The sequence below is a fragment of the Capricornis sumatraensis genome, chromosome 13, assembly GCF_032405125.1.
Source record: "Capricornis sumatraensis isolate serow.1 chromosome 13, serow.2, whole genome shotgun sequence".
NCBI lineage: Eukaryota > Metazoa > Chordata > Mammalia > Artiodactyla > Bovidae > Capricornis > Capricornis sumatraensis.
Genome location: NC_091081.1, coordinates 12,870,268 through 12,890,930, shown reverse-complemented (window position 1 = coordinate 12,890,930; position 20,663 = coordinate 12,870,268).

Sequence of the window (20,663 nt, the reverse complement as noted above, 5' to 3'; positions counted from 1 at the left end):
TCTGTTCTTTACCATCTTCCAGAACTTGCTCAAACTCATGTCCATTGGGTTGACGATGCCATCCAACCATCTCGTCTTCTGTTGTCCCCTTCTTCTCCAGCCTTTGATCTTTCCCAGCATCAGGGTCTTTTCCAGCTCTTAGCATTAGGTGGCCAAAGTACTGGAGCTTCAGCCTGGGCATCAGTCCCTCCAGTGAATATTTAGGATTGATTTGGTTTAACTCCTTGCAGTCCAAGGGATTCTCAAGAGTCTTCTCCAACACCACAGTTTGAAAGCATCAATTCTTTGGCGATCAGACTTCCTTATGGTCCAACTCTCACATTCATATATGACTACTGGAAAAACCATAGCTTTGACTAGATGAACATTTGTTGGCAAAGTAACATCTCTGCTTTTTAATACACTGTCTAGGTTTTTCAAAACTTCTTTTCCAAGGAGCAAGCATCTTTTAATTTCATGGCTACAGTCACCATTTGCAGTGATTTTGGAGCCCAAGAAAATAAAGTCTCTCACTGTTTCCATTATTTTCCCATCTGTTTTCCATGAAGTGATGAGACTGGATGCCATAATCTTTGTTTTTTGAATGTTGAGTTTTAGGCCAGCTCTTTCACTCTCCTCTTTCACCTTCATCAAGAAGCTCTTTAGTTCTCTTTGCTTTCTGCCATAAGGGTGGTGTCATCTGCATATCTAAGATTATTGGTATTTCTCCCAGCAATCTTGATTCCAACTTGTGAGTCATCCAGCCCAGCATTTTGCATAATGCACTCTGCATATAAGTTAAATAAGCAGAGTGACAATATACAGCCTAGGTGTACACTTTTCCCAATTTTGAACCAGTCTGCTGTTCCATGTTCGGTTTCAAGTGTTCCTTCTTGACTTGCATAGCAACAGGTCACCTGTGTGACCCTATGAACTGTAGCCCTCCAGGTTCTTCTGTCCATTGGATTCTCCAGGTAAGAATACTGGAATGGGTTGCCTTGCCTTCCTCCAGGGGATCTTCCCAACCCAGGGATTGAACCTGTGTCTCTTACATCTCCTGCATTGGCAGGAGGTTTCTTTACTACTAATGCTGCCTGGGAAGCCCATATTAGATACTAAGCTATAACAATAAAATGGGAAGCCCATATGTTATAACAATAAAAATGATAGACTTCTATTCCCTATCTCAATCTCAGATGCTTCTATCACATCATTCAATATTGAAAATCATAATAGTCATTTTCCTAGGTGCTATACTGTTCTCACTCTTTAATTTCTCCCTAGGATATCTTGCCCATGGACGTTAATTTTCTATTAAGCAGAAGTCTAAGATGACCCCCAAGATGCCCACTCCCTGGGATTACACATGCTGTATAGTCCTCACCTCTCAGGGTAGGTGGGGCTGGTGAGCATGAGGAAGGATTTCACTCCAATGATTAAGTTATGTTAAATGGTGAAGGTGAAAGAATTATGCAGATATAATTTAGGTCCCTAATAACTTCCATTTTGGTTAATCGAAAGGGATATTAGCTTGGTCAGGCCTGACCAAATCGAACAAGCCCTTGAAAATTCAAATTGTCTAGAGGTTCGAATTGAGAGAGCTTTGAAGTGAGAGAGACGCAAGCTCTCTCATTGGTGGTGCAGAAGCAAACTGCCATGTTCTGGAGAGGGTCACATGACACGAAACAGTCAGGGGCCTCTCAGAGCTGAGGGCCTCAGGCCTTATGATCACAAAGAAGTAAATTCTGCCAACAACCAGTGAGTTTGGAAGAGGACCCTGAACCTCAGATTAGATTTCTGTCCTGGCTGACACTTTGCAGCCTTGGGAAACCCTGAGCAGAAGACCCAGTGTATCCCTGCCTGAGCTCCTGACTCATGGAAACTGACATAATAGATGGGTGTTGTTCTAAGCTCCTAAACTGTGGTAATTTGTGATGCAGCAATAGAAAATTAATTCAACCTGATTTCAATTATCACCAGATGACTCATAAATTTATATATCCAGCAAGACCTTCTCTTGCATATCCAACTGTCTATTTGACATCTTCTCGTGGCTGTCTCGAAGGTACTTCACTTTCAGTGTGCTCGATACGACTCTCCTGTCCATTCGTCTTGAGCCAAGTTCGGTGAATAGCATTTATCATCCCTCAAGCTAAGAAGCAAAAAACCTAGGAGTCATTTTTTATACCTTTCTCAGCTTTGTACTTTATATCCAATGCATCAAGAATTCCAATTTATTTTGCTTCCTTGAGGAAAGTACTTTAGTCTGATTCACTCAACATCTACTCTGTTCCCATCAAATATGTCTTCCCTCTACTCTGAAAGATGACAAGCTAAAGATAACATTTATCTTTCTTTGTAGCTGAGATTTCTCATGATGCTTAGCTTCTGTGAGACAGATGAATTTATGTGAATTCTGTAAGGTGAGCAGTGGGAGGTGGCAGCCATGAATGAGAAGTACAGACCACCTAGCAAGTGTGTACAGGAGATGACTGGTTTTTCTGGGGCAGCTTTAGCAGTATTTGTACTGTCTGGTCCTTAGCATCTTGAGGGCCACAAGGTTTCCACTGGAACCATAGTCTTGTGTGCTTGGGCATTTCCCTTTGTTGCTGTGTTTCTGGAAATGCACCATTCCATCTTGGTGATTTGACCCCTTTAGAAATTTGTAAGTTACTTAATACCTTGAGATATGTCCCTTTTTTTGCTTACAATAGATGAGGTGAATGGATATATATTTTTAAAAGGCAGCTAATCTATCTGTTTACTCCCTCTCCACCACCACCACCATTACCACCTTCTTATTATAAGCTGTCATTATCTATGGCATGAACTCTAGCAATAGCCTTTTAGCTGATTAACTTCTGTATCCACCATGCCCTCTTATAACCCTTATAATCTGCTCTATACTCTTTAGACTGCACGATCTTTCCACATGTAATCCTCTCACACTCAACATGTTTAATACCTCCATACTGTTCTCTAGATAAAGACCAAAATCTTCACTAGCCTGTAAAGCCTGGCCCTTACCACCATCTATCCTAATTTTGTACTTCTTTTTCCCTTAGACACCACTGCAGCTGGAGACTTCTAGTCCCTTGTAGGTACCATGCTCCTCACCTGCACAAGTCTTTACATACAACTTTGCTTCCTCAAGGGGGCTTCCCTGATAGCTCAGTTGGTAAAGAACCTTCCTGCAATGTGGGAGACCTAGGTATGATCCTTGGGTTGGAAAGATCCCTGGAGGAGGGAAAGGCTGCCCACTCCAGTATTTTGACCTGGAGAACTCCATGGACTGTATAGATCATGGAGTCGCAAAGAGTTGGACACAGCTGAGTCACTTTTACTTTCACTTTCTTCCTCAAGGAAGGCTCTTCTTTCCCTAATTAACATCACTGTGTGATTTCCAGATCTAAGTTAAATCAGCATTGCATTTCCTCAAGGGAAGCTGTGTTGACCTCCCAACCTTAGTCAACTATTTCACGTGCTTTCTTGTGACTTCTTCCCCTTAGGGATTCCGGTTTGCAAAGTTGCAAGTTTGTATTTGTGTCATCATTTGACTGGGGCTTTGCTGGTGGCTCAGGGGTGGCTCTCCTGCCATGTAGGAGATGCAGGTTCCACCTCTGGGTATGGGAGATCCCCTGGAGAAGGGACTGGCAACTCACTCCAATATTCTTGCCTGGGAAATCCCATGGACAGAGGAGCCTGGCTATATTCCGTGGGGTCACAAAAGAGTCGGACATAACTTAGCAAATAAACAACAGCAACAACATTTGATTAGCAATTGCCTTTCCCAGTGTACGGTCAGTACCATGTGAACAGGTACTTTTTGGTTTTACTTGCATCATATTCTCTCCACCTAGCACAGGGTTCAGTACACAGTATGTACTCAATAAATATTTGTTGAATAATTAATAAATGAACTATTTATAATGTTCCAGGCAATAGCACCCCACTCCAGTACTTTTGCCTGTAAAATCCCATGGATGGAAGAGCCTGGTAGGCTGCAGTCCATGGGGTTGCGAAGAGTCGGACACGACTGAGTGACTTCACTTTCACTTTTCACTTTCATGCATTGGAGAAGGAAATGGCAACCCACTCCAGTGTTCTTGCCTGGAGAATCCCAGGGACGGGGGAGCCTGGGGGTCTGCCATCTCTGGAGTTGCACAGAGTCGGACATGACTGAAGCGACTTAGCAGTAGCAGCAGGTATTTTTCTAAGTGATGCATACTCAGTTTATCCTTACAAAGATATTATGAGATGGGTCGGATTATCCTATCAGTTAGGATAAGCTAGGCAAATGCTGTGGTAATGGGTGTGTGTGTGTTAGTTGCTAAGTTGTGTCCAACTGTTTGTGACCCTATGGACCATAGCCCATCAGGCTCCTCTGTCCATAGGATTTTCTGGGCAAGAACACTGGAATGGATTGCCATTGCCTGCTCCAGGGGATCTTCCTGACCCACGGATTGAACCTGCATCTCCCGTGTCTCCTGCATCACAGGCAGATTCTTTACCTACTGGGCCATCTAAAATCCAGAGATAATGTCAGCCAATGCTTCATGCTTATGCTCCATGTAGAATTATGATTAGCAGGTAGAAGTCTTTATCATAGTTACTCAGTGAACCAGGTTAAATGCCTCATCTTGACACATGCTTCCACAATTACTGCATCAGGAGGAAAAATGATGCAGAACCCTGTACCTGTTTTTAAATGCTTTTGTCCAGAATTGTCACACCCGGGCAAAGCAAATCACCTGACTATGTCTAATGACAAGGGGCAGAGATATGCAGTCATTCCAGATTCCTGGCAGGAAAAGAATCAGAAATAGTGGTGGTTGGATAAAATATTGGTGTACTACATTTATTATTCCCATTTTTAAATGAATAAGCAGGCATAGACAGAAACAACTGGCTTGAAAGTGAAGAAGCCAGGGTTTGAATCTGGGGAGTTTGGCTTCCTCCGCCCCAACCTAGTCTTCTGTGTATTTTTTCTTTGTCCACACTGGGACCTAAACATTGATGAGCATTCTAGGAACAAATGGTTAACCATGTTTCCATCATTGCTTTTGGTCCCAAAAGAGAGGAGTGAAGCCAGTTGCTGTTTAGCCAGAGTTTCACTCCCTGAAGATAACAAAAACGAAGATTTTTTTTCAGGAAGACCATGGTCAGAAGCTGATACACAAGCAGTCTTTTTCCCCCTCTCTGTTCTTTTGAAAGAGCCTACTTCAACACGGGAAGGGGGTTCATGTTTGGGAACGCATGTAATAATTAAAGATTTTAAAATTAAAAAAAATAAAAAACTAATAAAAAAACACAAAACACTGTAGATAAAGAATGATTCTGTCAAGTGTACATATCCAAATATTATCTTGAAGCAGAACGGTAAACACAGATGATCTGATTAAAGTTTTTTTCTGGTTGTTTTTACCTTTGGTTTGCAAGAGTCTGTTATACTTTCTATTTTTCAGTCAGAAAAACATTTCCTTGGGTAATGCTACTTTGGACAATTAAATGAGTTTGAGAACAGGATGAATAATTATCTTTGAAACTCTAAGTTCATTTGGACTTTTATGAAAATAAAATCCCAAACTAGTATTTTACATAATAAAGCAAAAGTTAGTGTTTTTAAATTTTTTTAACTGTGGGACAAGAGGAGTGAGTAGGAGGCTTGAGTGTGCTTTTATTAATCATGTACTGGCTTTTGAGTAATATGGAAAATAAATCTGTGAGTAATATAAAAAATACTCATGACTTATTAGGATTTATTTTGTTAATAACAGAAAATGCTTTTTTAAAAGTACAGAATTTCAAACCAAGAAATATATAAACCTTACTAACTCCAGTCTCAACTAATTAAGGATATGTTTTGTTATGTATTCAATGAACATTTGATAAACATTAGTGCCTTGCTGAAATTGTCATATTGCTTACTAACAATGTCTTGTGTGCTCATTAATTTTTCTTACTTTTCATTCTTTGATAACAAACAGATATGGATTATAATTATCCCTACAAGGAAATGTTCATGAAACTTGCTGCCTGTTATAGGAATGCAAACATTATAATAGTTGAATAATATACCTGGGACATATTTTCACTAGGAACAGACAAAATAAAGTTCAATAAGATCTGGAAATACTGAAGAAATTATTCGTATACATGTGTTGATTTGTTGCCAACATGCTTCTTTTTAAGTTCTGAATTCTTAATTTACACATGTACATTTTTAATGGACCAAATAGTAAGATGATTATTTCTTTATTTTAAAATATTTATCCTTAGGTAAATGCTAAAATAGCAAAACCTCATAAAGGACTAAAATACCTCTGTGCATGAGTTAGTCACATCCCACTCTTTGCAATCTTATGAACTGTAGACGTCCAGGCTCCTCTGTCCTTGGGGTTCTCCAAGCAAGAATACTGGAGTGGATTGCCACGGCCTCCTCCAGGGTGTACTCTGAATCCAGGGCTCGAACTCGCCCATCTCCTGCATTGGAGGTGGATTCTTTACCCACTGAGCCACATGGGAAGCCCCAAATAGCTCTGTAATAAAGGCTTATATCCCAGGCTTCACTGTGCCTTAAAGTGGGGAACTGTGCCATTTTTCCTCTCCACAGGGAGAGAAATGCACCCAAGAGATCCAGCTGTCTTTTCTGAGTGACATTGTCAGTACTTTGGTATTCCAGAAATCCAGGTAGCAGTTGTTGTTCAGTAGCTAAGTTGTGTCCAACTCTTTGTGACCCCATGAATGGTAGCATACCAGGCTTCCCTGTCCTTTACCATCTCCCAGAATTTGCCCAAATTCATGTCCATTGACTTGGTGATACCATCCAACCATCTCATTCTCCATTGTCCCCTTCTCCTCCTGCCCTCAATCTTTCTCAGCATCAGGGTCTTTTCCAATGAGTCAGCTCTTCGCATCAGGTGGCCAAATAATTGGAACTTCAGCTTTGCATCAGTCCTTCCGATGAACATTCAGGGTTGATTTCCTTTAGAATTGACTGGCTTGATCTCCTTGCTGTCCAAGGGATTCTCAAGAGTTTTCTCCAACATCACAGTTTTAAAGCATCATTTCTTCAGTGTTCAGCCTTCTTTATGGTCCAACTCACATCTATACATGACTACTGGAGAAAACATAGCTTTGACAATATGAACCTTTGCCAACAAAGCGATGCCTTTGTTTTTTAATATGCTGTCTAGATTTGTCATAGTTTTTCTTCCAAGGTGTGTCTTTTACTTTTGTGGCTGTAATCACTGTCCGCAGTAATTTTGGAGCCCAAGAAAACAAATTCTGTCACTGTTTCCACTTTTTCCCCATTTATTTGCCATCATGTGATTGGAATGGATGCCATGATCTTAGTTTTTTGAATGTTGAGTTTTAAGCCAGCTTTTTCACTCTGCTCTTTCACTTTCATCAAGAGGTTCTTCAGTTTCTCTTCACTCTCTGCCATTAGAGTGGTATCATCTGCGTATCTGGAGGTTGTTGATATTTCTCTTGGCAATCTTGATTCCAGCTTGTGAGTCATCGAGCCCAGCATTTCCCATGATGTACACTGCATATAAGTTAAGTAAGCAGGGTGACAATATACAGCCTTGACGTATTCCTGTCCCAACTTGGAACCAGTCTGTTTCATGTCCAGTTCTAAGTGTTACTTCTTGACCTGCATACAGCTTTCTCAGGAGACAGGTATGGTGTCTTTAGGAATTTTCCACAGTTTGTTGTGATTCAAAGGCTTTTGCATAGTCGTTAAAGTAGAAGTAGATTTTCTTTGGAATTCCCTTGCTTTTTCTATGATCTAATGAAAGTTGGCAATTTGATATCTGGTTCCTCTGCCTTTCCTAAATCCAATCTGAATATCTGGAAGTTCTTGGCTCATGTACTGCTGAGGCCTAGCTTGAAAGATTTTGAGCATTACTTTGCTAGCATGTGAAATGAGTGCAATTGTGCAGTAGTTTGAACTTTCTTTTGCTTTGCATTTTGGGGGGATGGGAATGAAAACTGACCTTTTCCAGTCCTGTGACCACTGCTGAGGTTTCCAAATTTGCTGGCATATTGACTGCAGCACTGTAACATCATCATCTTTAAGGATTTGAAATAGCTCAGCTGGAATTCCATCAACACCACTAGATTTGTTCATAGTGATGCTTCCTGAGGCCCACTTGACTCACACTTCAGGATGTCTGGCTCTAGGTGAGTGACCACACCATCATGGTTATCTGTGTAGTTAAGACCTTTTTTGTATAGTTCTTCTGTGTATTCTTCCCACTTCTTAATCTTTTCTGCTTCAGTTAGATTCTTGCCATTTCTGTCTTTTATTGTGCCCATCTTTGCATGAATTATTCCCTTGGTGTGTCCAGTTTTCTTAAAAAGTTCTCTAGTCTTTCCCATCCTATTGTTTTCCTCTATTTCCATGGAGCCTGCATTTGAACATACTTACATACCTCTGTAGAACATTTGGCCACTTAACTATTTGAGAAAATTACATAAAAATCCAATAGTGTTTAATCTCATATTTTCTAATAGTAATAAAATTCCCCTCTTCTGAAATGACCTCCCCAGCAGATCCAATATACTTCTGGTTTTTTTTTTTTTTTCCCAAAGGTGCTGGTCCTTTTATTTTAGTTTAGCTAAGGCTTTCGGCCTTTAACACTATTCACAGACCAGCATGTCTCTCTCTCATCTGTTTTTGTGTCTGTCTGTCTGTCTCTCTGTTGTTATCTCCTTTCACATGACACTACACTCTGTAAAACCCCCCTTGCAGATGAGGCTACTTCCTGTTAAGTGATCCTGGGGTCTGGCATGTAAAGACAACTGCGAACAAAGTAGTATGTCCTGCAGTAAAGATACATAAAAGTCATAAAATACCAGAACAGCAGTTGGGGGAGGGGGGTTGCATGTGTACCAGTGGGAGAAGAGGGTGGTGAGTTTCGCCATGTGCTGTTTCTCCCCAGATCTGTTTTTTAAAAGTCACTTCAGGCCCTTTGGCCAATCTGCACTTAATTACCTGTTCCTGCCCTATTTCCCAGGCAGCCAACCAGTGTGGCCAGGCTGTTCCCTGTTCCCTCTGTGAGGCCCATCTCTGGGGCTCAGCTGATGCATTACAAATGCCTTGTGGACTGCATCTGATGGGATTCTCCCTAAGTGGTCAGGATGCCAACCACAGTCCTGATCGTTTTAAATGGCTTGTGATCTGAGGATGTGGAGATGCTCATTAGCGGCTGCAGGAGCCCGCTATCAGGGACAGATTGAACCAAGAAGCTCAGTCAACCCGAGCATTCATAGAAATGAACGTGTCAATAAAAGTTCCCAAGGTGAAGCCACAGAATGAGGCACTTATGGACGATTATAAACATTTTGCCCCGTGGTGACTCTCCCCTATCAAACCTACTCCCAGCCTGATAAGCACTGCCTCTTTAGGGATCATTAATTTCCTTGAAAATTTAAACAGCTGTCACTTGTGAGCCTCCTCAGGTGCTCATGTGGGAGAGATTAGACTATGTTTATAAGCCAGTCTGTTCGTTAAGCGCCTGCCCATGTGGAACCCCCTTCGCAGGCCTGCAGATCACCCACAGATAATTGGGGGCCGTGGCAAATTACACAGAGGCGCTGCAGGCAGCAAGAATGGTGTGGCCTTATTAATATCAGGTGGGGAGAGGGCACCGTTTTAATGATTTCCAATAAACTAGAGCAAGCCCTCAGAGCTTCACAAGCATTTGGGCACTGACAGTTAAAAAGAATACACAGGTTTAGGTTTCCTGTAGTTACTATCAACTTCTTTCTCATGAAAGTTTGAAAAACTCTTGGTTTAACTCTTTGTGATGCAGTGATTCTTCCCTGTTAGCTTCTAAGTTCAAGTTACTTCTGATGCGTCTAAACCCTGCTACATCTTCTGGTGCCTTCCATGGTGGTGCAGTGGTAAAGAATCTGCCTGCAGTGCAGGAGACACAGGAGCCATGGGTTCGACCCTTGGGTTGGGAAGATCCTCTGGAGAAGGAAAAGCAACCCACTCCAGTATTCTTGCCTGGAAAGTCCCATGGACAGAGGAGCCTGGCAGGCTACAGTCCATAGGATCAGAGAGTCAGACATGACTTAGAGACTAAACCACCACCACCATAGTAGGAAATAGATACTTCATGAACCCATGTGGCTCCAAATGCGGCATATTTAGGCTGTGTTTCTAACTCAACATACTCATGTTTTAAATAGTGTTCTCTAGTTATATAATCTTTTAATGAAATTTGGTATACTATATGTCTGTATTTTCTGACAATGGGTTCTTGTGAACTAATAAAAATGTTACATTTTAATATTTTTAGCAGGCATTCAAAATTGACTGGGAAGGCTTTGTTTGGAAGAACTTTAAATGTATTGAACAGTTTGTTTTCCAGTCTGATCAACATATAAAGATGTAAGGATATTTTAAAAATAGATGACACTTTTTTAGTAATGAATTTCTATAAGAGTAGAAATATTTCTAAATAGCAAAATGCTGTCACCATTGCAGGATTCGCTTTTGAAAAATACTTACTTATACTCATTGTTGAAACATCCAACTTCAACAGATTACATGTGTTTATATTTTTAAAAAATCTTCTTGGGAGGACACTGCAGGCAGTCATTGTAAGCACTAAGCACTCTGAAAAGGATGGTAAATTTTACATTTCAAAGATATTCTATCTTTAAGTTCAACAGTTCTTTTAAGAACTTTGCATGAGCTAACCAACAAAACTTTGAGAACCAAAGACTTTCTTGATTATTCCTACTTCATTCAGAATATATTTTATTATATTATTATTATTATTATTTTTTACTTTACAATATTGTATTGGTTTTGCCATACATCAACATGAATCCGCCATGGGTGTACACGTGTTCCCAATCCTGAAGACCCCTTCCCGCCTCCCTTCCTATACCATCTCTCTGGGTCATCCCAGTGCACCAGCCCCAAGCATCCTGTATCCTGCATCGAACCATTTCTATTGAAATTATCATGCTTTTGACACCCTATATCTGTTTTATTTTTTGCTGGACAGTGTGTGAGATCTTAGTTCCCCGATCAGCGATTGAATCCATGCCCCCTGGATTAGAAGCACAGAATCTCAACCACTGGACCTCCAGGGAAGTCCTGACATCCTATATCTTGAAAGGCACCTCTGGCTTTCACTTCTTCGCCACCACACTTGGCTTATGAAGTGTGCAGGAAGTAGTCCTTTGTACAAGGCTTTGTACAAGGCTGTAAGATTAATCTTGAAATCTTTTCTTATATTCTAGTAGAGGCAGTGGCTTTAGCAATGATTATATTATACAGTTGTATAAAGCATTGTGTTATTAAAGAATTTTTGTACTATTGAGAATCTGCCTTTTCTGTTTCCTCTTTGCTTTGATAGCTGATAAAAAGAGGTAAGTTTCTGTGTATTTCATTTAAACAAAACCTGACAAATACCATATATTTTGCATGAGGGCCACTACTCTGTTCATCCAACTTATAGCAAGCTTCTTATACTTAAGTGTGATCTGATGCTTGTTCGGCCAGCTCTTCAACAATGTTTTCAATGCACCTTCCAAATCTTTTTGTTGATAAAGGAATGCTTTGTAGCTTGTTCAGTATATTAATTTATATAAATTGTATGTATTTTTACTAGGAAGAGAAAGTATTTCCCCAGTTGTATGTGGCTTTCACTATTAACTCTGGAGAAGGGAATGGCAACCCACTTCAGTATTTTTGCCTGGAGAATCCCATGAGCAGAGGAACCTGGAGGGCTATAGTCCATGGGCTTGCAGAGTGACGACTACTACTACTTCCACTATTAACTAAGGAACCACAGAAGTGAATCTTAAATACTTATCATTAAATTTAGTAAAATGTTATAATTTGCTGTTTTGAGAATGGCATGGCTCTAAACATGTGTTGAAAAAAATGATTATGCCATATTTTACATGCTTACATCGTAAGCTACTATCCTAATGTACAATGTTCCCTTAGCATAAGACTCATTGATGAAAATTATGGCAGTTGTTAAAAATAATGAAAGTAGACTCATATTTCAAATAGTTTTCTTGATAATTTTGAAGCCTTCAAACTTTTTATACAAAAATAGATGATTTAAAAAATAAATAACGTGACTGATTAAAAATTTGTAATGGGAGCTAAAATATTAATTTTGCCATTTTCTGGTGGCCATGGGATATTTGCAGAAACTTGTTAATCTACTTGACATTTTAGAGAGTACATTCATTCAAAATCCAATAATTTTTTTTTCGGTTAACTGGATCCACAAAAATTACAGCATAATAGGACACACTGGAAACCAGCACATGAGACACTATATTACTGTTATGCTGGATGTGTTTTGAAATGAGTTCCTTTCTTATTTTTGGATGTCTTGCTCACTGCATGTGGCAGAAGTCTGCATACAGACTGAATAAGGGGAATGATGTTGATCCATGTAATAAAATGTGGTTACTTTCCTGTTGCTTAGATAAAAAATCAGTTCAGTACAGTTCAATTGCTCAGTTGTGTCCAACTCTTTGTGACCCCATGGACTGCAGGACGCCAGGATTCCCTGTCCATCACCAACTCCCAGAGCTTGATCAAACTCAGGTCCATTGAGTTGATGATGCCATCCAACCACCTCATCCTCTGTCATCCCCTTCTCCTCCTGCCATCACTCTTTCCCAGCATCAGAGTCTTTTCCAATGAGTCCATTTTTCACTTCAGGAGCTTCAGCTTCAGCATCAGTCTTTCCAATGAATATTTAGGATTCATTTCCTTTAGGATGGACTGGTTTGATCTCCTTCCAGTCCAAGGGACTCTCAAGAGTTTTCTCCAGCACCACAGTTCAAAAGCATCAATTCTTTGGCCCTCAGCATTCTTTAGAGTCCAACTCTCATGTCCATACATGACTACTGGAAAAACCACAACTTTGACTAGACAGACTTTGTCAGCAAAGTAATGTCTCTGCTTTTTAATATGCTGTCTAGCTTGGCCATAGCTTTTCTTCCAAGGAGCAAGCGTCTTTTAATTTCATGACTGCAGTCAACATCTGCAGTGATTTTGGAGCCCAAGAAAATAAAATCTGTCATTGTTTCCATTGTTTCCCCATCTATTTGCCGTGAAGTGATGGGACCAGAGGCCATGATCTTCATTTTTTGAATGTTGAGTTTTAAGTCAGCTTTTTCACTCTCCTCTTTCACATTCATCAAGAGGCTCTTTAGTTTCTTTTCACTTTCTGCCATAAGGGTGGTGTCATCTGCATATCTGAGGTTATTGATATTTCTCCTGGCAATCTTAATTCCAGCTTGTGCTTCATACAGCCTGGCATTTTGCGGGGTGTACTCTGCATATAGGTTAAATAAGCAGGGTGACAGTATACAGCCTTGATGTACTCCTTTCCCGATTTGGAACCAGTCTGTTGTCCCATGTCCAGTTTTAAGTGTTGCTTCTTGACCTGCACACAGATTTCTCAGGAGGCAGGTAAGTTGATCTGGTATTCCCATCTCTTTAAGAATTTTCCACAGTTTGTTGTGATCCACACAGTCAAAGGCTTTGGCGTAATCAGTAAAGCAGAAGTAGATGTTTTTCTGGAATTCTCCTGCTGTTTCTGTGATCCAACAGATGTTGGCAATTTGATCTCTGGTTCCTCTGCCTTTCCTAAAACCATCTTGAACATCTGGAAGTTCATGGTTCATGCACTGTTGAAGCCTGGCTTCGAGAATTTGGGGCACTAGTTTGCTAGTGTGTGAGATGAGTGCAATTGTGCAGTAGTTTGAGCATTCTTTGGCATTGCCTTTCTTTGGAATTGGAATGAAAACTGACTTTTTCCTGTCCTGTAGCCACTGCTGAGTTTTCCAAATTTGCTGGCATATTGAATGTAGCACTTTCACAGCATCATCTTTTAGGATTTGAAATAGCTCAACTAGAATTCCATCTCACCTCCACTAGCTTTGTTTGTAGTGATGCTTCCTAAGGCCCACTTGACGTAACATTCTAGGATGTCTGGTTCTAGGTGACACACAATTGTGGTTATCTGGGTCGTGAAGATCTTTTTTGTATAGTTCTTCTGTGTATTCTTGCCACTTCTTAGATAAAAGATAAAGTTATAATATTTTCCTCCACACCATAACATTATCTTACATTTAGGCCACTTCGGGGGCTAGTTGTGGAGAGAAGAGAAGAATGTCTTTGCCTTATATTCCTTTACTAAGCTCTGACTTTGGCCATGGTCTTTGTGACAGGAGAGGCAATGTCAAATTTCAGTTAGTGGTTTTCTCTCTCTGTGGATCAGCTCTCATCTATAGAGATAAAAGTATGTAATCACAAAGTAAGCCTACTGGTGATACTCTTATTGCTATATCCAAAATGAAAAAAATATTGGAGGTTGAAAACATTTATTATTAGAGATGATGTGTAAGAAAGCAAACAAATTGTCTGAAGAAGCCTTACAAATAGCTGAGAAAAGAAAAGAAGCTAAAAGCGAAGGAGAGAGGGAAAGATATACCCAACTGACTGCAGAGTGCCAGAGAATAGCAAGGTGATAAGAAAGCCTTCTTAAGTGAACAGTGCAAAGAAACAGAGGAAAGACAATAGAATGGGAAAGACTAGATATCTCTTATGGGAGATACCAAGGACATATTTCATGCAAAGATGGGCACTATAAAGGACAGAAACAGTAAGGACCTGACTGAAGCAGAAATTAATAAGAGGTGACAACAATACACAGAACTATACAAAAAGGGTTTTAATGACTCGATAACCATGATGGTGTGGTCACTCACCTAGAGCCAGATATCTTGGAGTGTGAAGTTAAGTGGGCCTTAAGAAGAATTACTATGAACAAAGCTAGTGAAGGTGATGGAATTCCAGTTGAGCTATTTCAAATCCTAAAAGATGATGCTGTTAAAGTGTTGCAGTCAATATGTCAGTAAATTTGGAAAACTCAGCAGTAGCCACAGGACTGGAAAAGGTCAGTTTTCATTCCCATCACTCAAAAAGGCAATGCCAAAGAATGGTCAAACTACCATACAATTGTACTCACTTCACATGCTAGCAAGGTAATGTTCAAAATCCTTCAAGCTAGGCTTCAACAGTATGTTAACCAAGAACTTCCTGATATACAAGCTGGATTTAGAAAAGGTAGAAGAACCAGAGATCAAATTGCCAACATCCATTGGATCATAGGGAAAGCAAGAGAATTCCAGAAAAAACATCTACTTTATTGACTATGCTAAAGCCTTTGACTGTGTGGATTGCAACAAACTGGAAAATTCTTAAAGAGATGGGAATAACAGACCACCTTACCTGTCTCCTGAGATACTTGTATGGAGGTCAAGAAGCAACACTTAGAACCAGACATGGAACAACAGACTGGTTCCAAATTGGGCAAGGAATAAGTCAAGGCTGTATATTGTTATCCTGCTTATTTAACATCTATGCAGAGCGCAACAGGCGAAATGCTGGGTTGGATGACTCACAAGCTGGATCAGTATTGCTGAGAAATATCAACAACCTCATATATGCCAATGATACAACTCTAGTAGCAGAATGAAGAGGAACTAAAGAGCCTCTTGATGAGGGTGAAAGAGGAGAGTGAAAAAGCTGGCTTAAAACTCAACATTCAAGAAACTAGGACTGTGGCAACTAGCTCCATCACTTGATGGCCAATCAATGAGGAAAAAGTGGAAACAGTGACAGATTTTATTTTCTTGGTCTCCAAAATCACTGCAGATAGTGACTGAAGTCACAAAATTAAGACACTTGCTCCATGGAAGAAAGGAGAACTAAATGACAGACAGACCTAGACAGCATATTAAAAAGCAGAGACTTTACTTTGCCAACAAAGGTCCATCTAGTCAAAGCTTTGGTTTTTTCAGTAGAAATGTACGGATCTGAGAGTTGGACCAGAAAGAAGGCTGAACACTGAAAAACTGATGCTTTTGAACTGTGGTGTTGCAGAAGCCTCTTGAGAGTCCCTTGGACTGCAGGGAGATCAAGCCAGTTAATCCTAAGGGAAATCAGTACTGAATATGCATTGCAAGAACTGATGCTGAGGTTGAAGCTCCAAACCTTTGGCCACCTGATGCTAAGAGCTGGCTCACTGGAAAAGACCATGATGCTGGGAAAGATTGAAGGCAGGAGGTATGATTGAAGATACAGAGTGTGATATGGTTGGATGGCATCACTGAGTCAATGGACATGAGTTTGAGCAAACTCCAGGAGATAGTGAAGGACAGGGAAGCCTGGCGTGCGGCAGTTCATGCAGTCACAAAGAATGGGACACAACTTAGTGACGGAACAACAACAACAAATAGAACTGAATGCTGCATATTTTATAAATGAGGGCGAAGCTCATTTCTTAAAAAAAAACTTCTAAGCTGATCTCTCCTAAACAATGTAAAATATACCTAGAGAGCAAATGACATCTATGTTCTTTCATTTTGTTTACATTAATGAGCCATGAATGGAAGAAATCCCCCTCCAGTTTCACTGAAAGACTCCCTTTTAAATAAAATACGGCTTTTGTAGAATGGTAGGAAACTTTGTTTTCTTTCTAGATACTTTGAAAGAAAAGACCCTAGACTTAGATCCATATAAGAAATATCTTAATTTTTAAAGTGTGACACTCCATTAGTAACTAGACAGTTTAGTGTATTCAAAGAACAGAAGTGATTGTTTGGGCAGAGATCCTGTTTGCCATGATGGACGCATTGATCAGGCAGGAAAGTGCTCAGGAGGGATCCTGAGCACTGGAAACAAACAACGGGATCTGTCTTTGGAAAATGTGTGTGTGCGTGCTTAGTCATGTCCGACTGTTTGTAAGCCCATGGACTGTAGCCCTTCAGGCTCCTCCCATGTCCGTGGGATTCTCCAGACAAGAATATTGGAATGGGCTGCCATTTCCTCCTCCAGTATTTGGCAGCACTTCTCAGATGTTTTGTCCGGATATATTTTGTGAATCTCAGTATGATGCTCTGTGTCATTTAAAATCAGAAATTATAAGAGCCAAAAAAATAATAATATTTACGCTTATTGTCAAAACTGACAAATAAGCAAAATGTACTGAATCCATCATTTATGGGAGCTATTCCTTTCTTGGAAAGTTTCTAATACTTCCTGTAAGTAGTCGTAATTCAAATTGCCAAGTCATGTGGTACTGGCAGAAATCCACATTAAATCTGTTTCATTTTTTTCCTTTCCATTTGTTTTTTGTTTGGATTTTCTTTTGATGACACTCATTGCTTCATAAAGTTTATGATCTTCTTTCTCTCATAATTTCTTTTTGTTCTCCATGCTTTTTGTTTCTCTGAAGGACATTGTCTGAGAAGGCAATGTAGGGAGACTGTGAATAGAGCATGGGTTTTGAATATGATTAGATCAGGATTGACCTTTGCTATGTTATACTTTGTGCTAAATCTCACTGAGAAAAAGTCATATCTGTGCCTCAATTTCCTTAGTCTAAAAGGGGGTGCTATTATTTTGAAATTAGGTTTGGCTGCATGTAGCAGCAGCAGCAGCAAAGTGCATAGAAATTTATTTCTCATTCGCATAAAACCTGGTTTTGGGATTGCTCTGGGCATCAGGGCTCCACGAGACGTCAGAGACCCAGGTTCTCGCTATCTTGTTGTTCTAGCCTCCCTGGAATGTTGTCCCCATTTCCGTGGCCTGAATGACTCACTCCCACTACTGAATCCCAAATACAGGGAAAATTGTACTAGCTTGAAGTTGTGACCACTGCTCCTATTCACATTTCATTGACGAAACTTGGTATCTGGCCACACGAGGCTGCAAAGGAGCTGGAAACTGTACAGTTTATATTAGATGGCCGTGTGAAAGTGAAAGTCGCTCAGTTGTGTCCATTTCTTTGAGACCCATGGACCGTACAGTCCATGGAATTCTCTAGGCCAGAATACTGAAGTGGGTAGCCTTTCCCTTCTCCAGGAGATCTTCCCAACCCAGGGATTGAACCCAGGTCTCCCACAGTGCAGGCAGATTCTTTACCAGCTGAGCCACAAGGGAAGCCCTGGTTAAAAACTGGGGGTTTCATTATTCTAGAAGGAGAGGTGACTAGCTTTGGGGGCTTAACTAGCATTATCTGTGATAGGTAGGATTGACATATATTAGCCAGTAGGCACAGTAGTTGGACTTCCTTGGTGGCTCAGACAGTAAAGAATCTGCCTGCAATGTGGGAGACCTGGTTTAATCCCTGGATAGGGAACATCCCTGGAGAAGGGAATGGCTGCCCATTCCAGTATTCTTGCCTGGAGAATTCCCTGGACAGAGGAGCTTGGCAGGCTACTGTCCATGGGGTCTCAAAGAGCTGGACACAACTGAGTGACTGAGCATGCATGCATGGTATTTAAAGGTAGACAAAATAAGATGATTACTTTTCCTTCATGGTGATTTTTTACTTTAATCCTTATATTATCATTGCTGTATGAGTTTACTCTGAAGATGCTAACTTTTCTAAATTTAGTGCCCTTAATCTTATTCTCCAATAAATCTCTTCTCCCATATATAGTCTTATCGACATCTTTAATGGGGAGACAGTTTGCCTAATTTGTGCGTGTGTGTTATGTCTCTTCAGTTGTGTTCAACTCTTTGTGCCAGGCTCCTCTATCCAGGCAAGAATACTGGAGTGGTTGCCATGCCCTTCTCCAGGGAATCTCCCAACCCAGGGATCAAACCCGTATCTCTTACATCTCCTGCCTTAGTAGGCATGTTCTTTACTATTAGTGTCACCTAAGAATGCCTAATTTGAGGTCGACCAAAAAGCATGTTTGTCTCTAAATTTCGCATCTACTGACTTGCCCTATTAGAGACAAAACATTTCAAAATAGAATGTGAAATATTAGGTCTTTATCTACCTGAAAAGATAAATGTGTGCAAAATTTCCATGACAAGGTGTGATTTTATTTCTAGTTTCATATTTAATTTAGTAATTTACTAAATAATTTAGATGATTTTTATAACCAGAAACACACAATAATTATAATTTTTAAGTTTAAATATGTTAATCAGCAGTTACAACTCATTAGAATTTGTTTCATTGAGTAAGATGGCTGTCTCTTGACTGAGAACAGGTTCGAGGGATAAGGAATCAAGGAATAAACGTGGCTGCTTCTGGAAGGGAATCAAAAATATACCAGATTTGGGGGTTCCCTGGTGGCTCAGTGGTGAAGAACCCGCCGGCCAATGCAGAGGACATGGGTTCGATCCCTATTCCAGGAAGCTCCCACATGCCACAGAGCAGCTAAGCCTTGGCCACAACAATTACGCCTGTGCTCCAGAGCCCGGGACCCTGACTGCTGAGCTCACAGGCCCCGATACTGAAGCCCTGTGCCTCAGAGCCTGTGCTCCGCACCAAGAGCAGCTGCTGAGATGAGCAGTCCAGGCACTGTAATGAAGAGTAGCCCCCGCTCTCTGCAACTAGAGAAAAGCCCTTGCAGCAGCGGAGACTCAGCACAACTAAACACAAATAAGTTAAAAAAAATCTTTAAATACACCAGATTTGTAACTTCCCCAGTGCCCAGTGATTAAGATGCAAGGGGGCACAGGTTCAATCCCTGGTCAGGGAATTAGTTCCATATGCCAAGAGATGTGGCCAAAAATGTAAATATATATTTACATATATATACATATGTATACATAAGTATACAATTATATGTATGTATATATATGTACATGGGCATGCATGCTAAGTCACTTCAGTCGTGTCCGACTCTGCTGCACTATGGACTGTGGCCTGCCAGGCTCCTCTGTCCAAGGGATTCCCCAGACCAGAATACTGGCATGGATTGCCATGCTCTCCTCTGACCCAGGGATCAAACCTCGTCTCTTACATCTCCTGCAATGGCAGGACGGTTCTTATATATATATATGTCGTATTTACAATGATAGTCTGTATCACCCTTGTTCTCTGTTTTTTCCAAAAATGTTAACCAATAATTGCAATTTATTTGTGCCACTGAATAAGCTAGGATTAATGTAATATTCCATAAATATCAATATTGACAACTTTAAAAATAAATCTATATTTTTTCAATCATATTAGCATTTAAAATGACAACCTATTCATGCTTTCTTCAAAGACTGTGATTAAAACTAATAATTTTAAATTACTCCAAAGCCTTGCATTACCAAGCTAGTGTATAGTCTTAATACATACCGATGAGTTGAAATCACAGGGTCAACACAGTAAATCTTTCTGAGACGTAAATTTTACTGTGTTATATTTACACAAATACATGGTGTGTTGCAATATATTAAGGTCTAATACAAAATTTTATGGAGTAGAATGAGATAGTTCACGAATTGTCAAACGATAGAAAATAATTCGAAGAAATTCAGCATGTGGATGATATTTCTTGGGTGTGCCTATAGAGTTCTTACTTTGCTTGTCATTAAAATTATTTCAGTAAGAAAGTTTGAGAAGTATCACTATAAGTATCTAACATTGCTCCAGAACATGAATAGTCCATATGGTATGAATACTTAGGTGAGCCAGTTGAGACACTCACACAATTAGAAGATAGCCAGATGCTCATTACATGAAAAGGGTCATGATTTAGGAGGAGACTCTATAATCTCATGATTATGTCTAGAGATGAGCCCACCTAAGCCAAAATCTTACCAAAGGTTTTTTTTTTTTTTCAGTACGAAACAAAAAGTACATCTGGGTACATTATCTAGG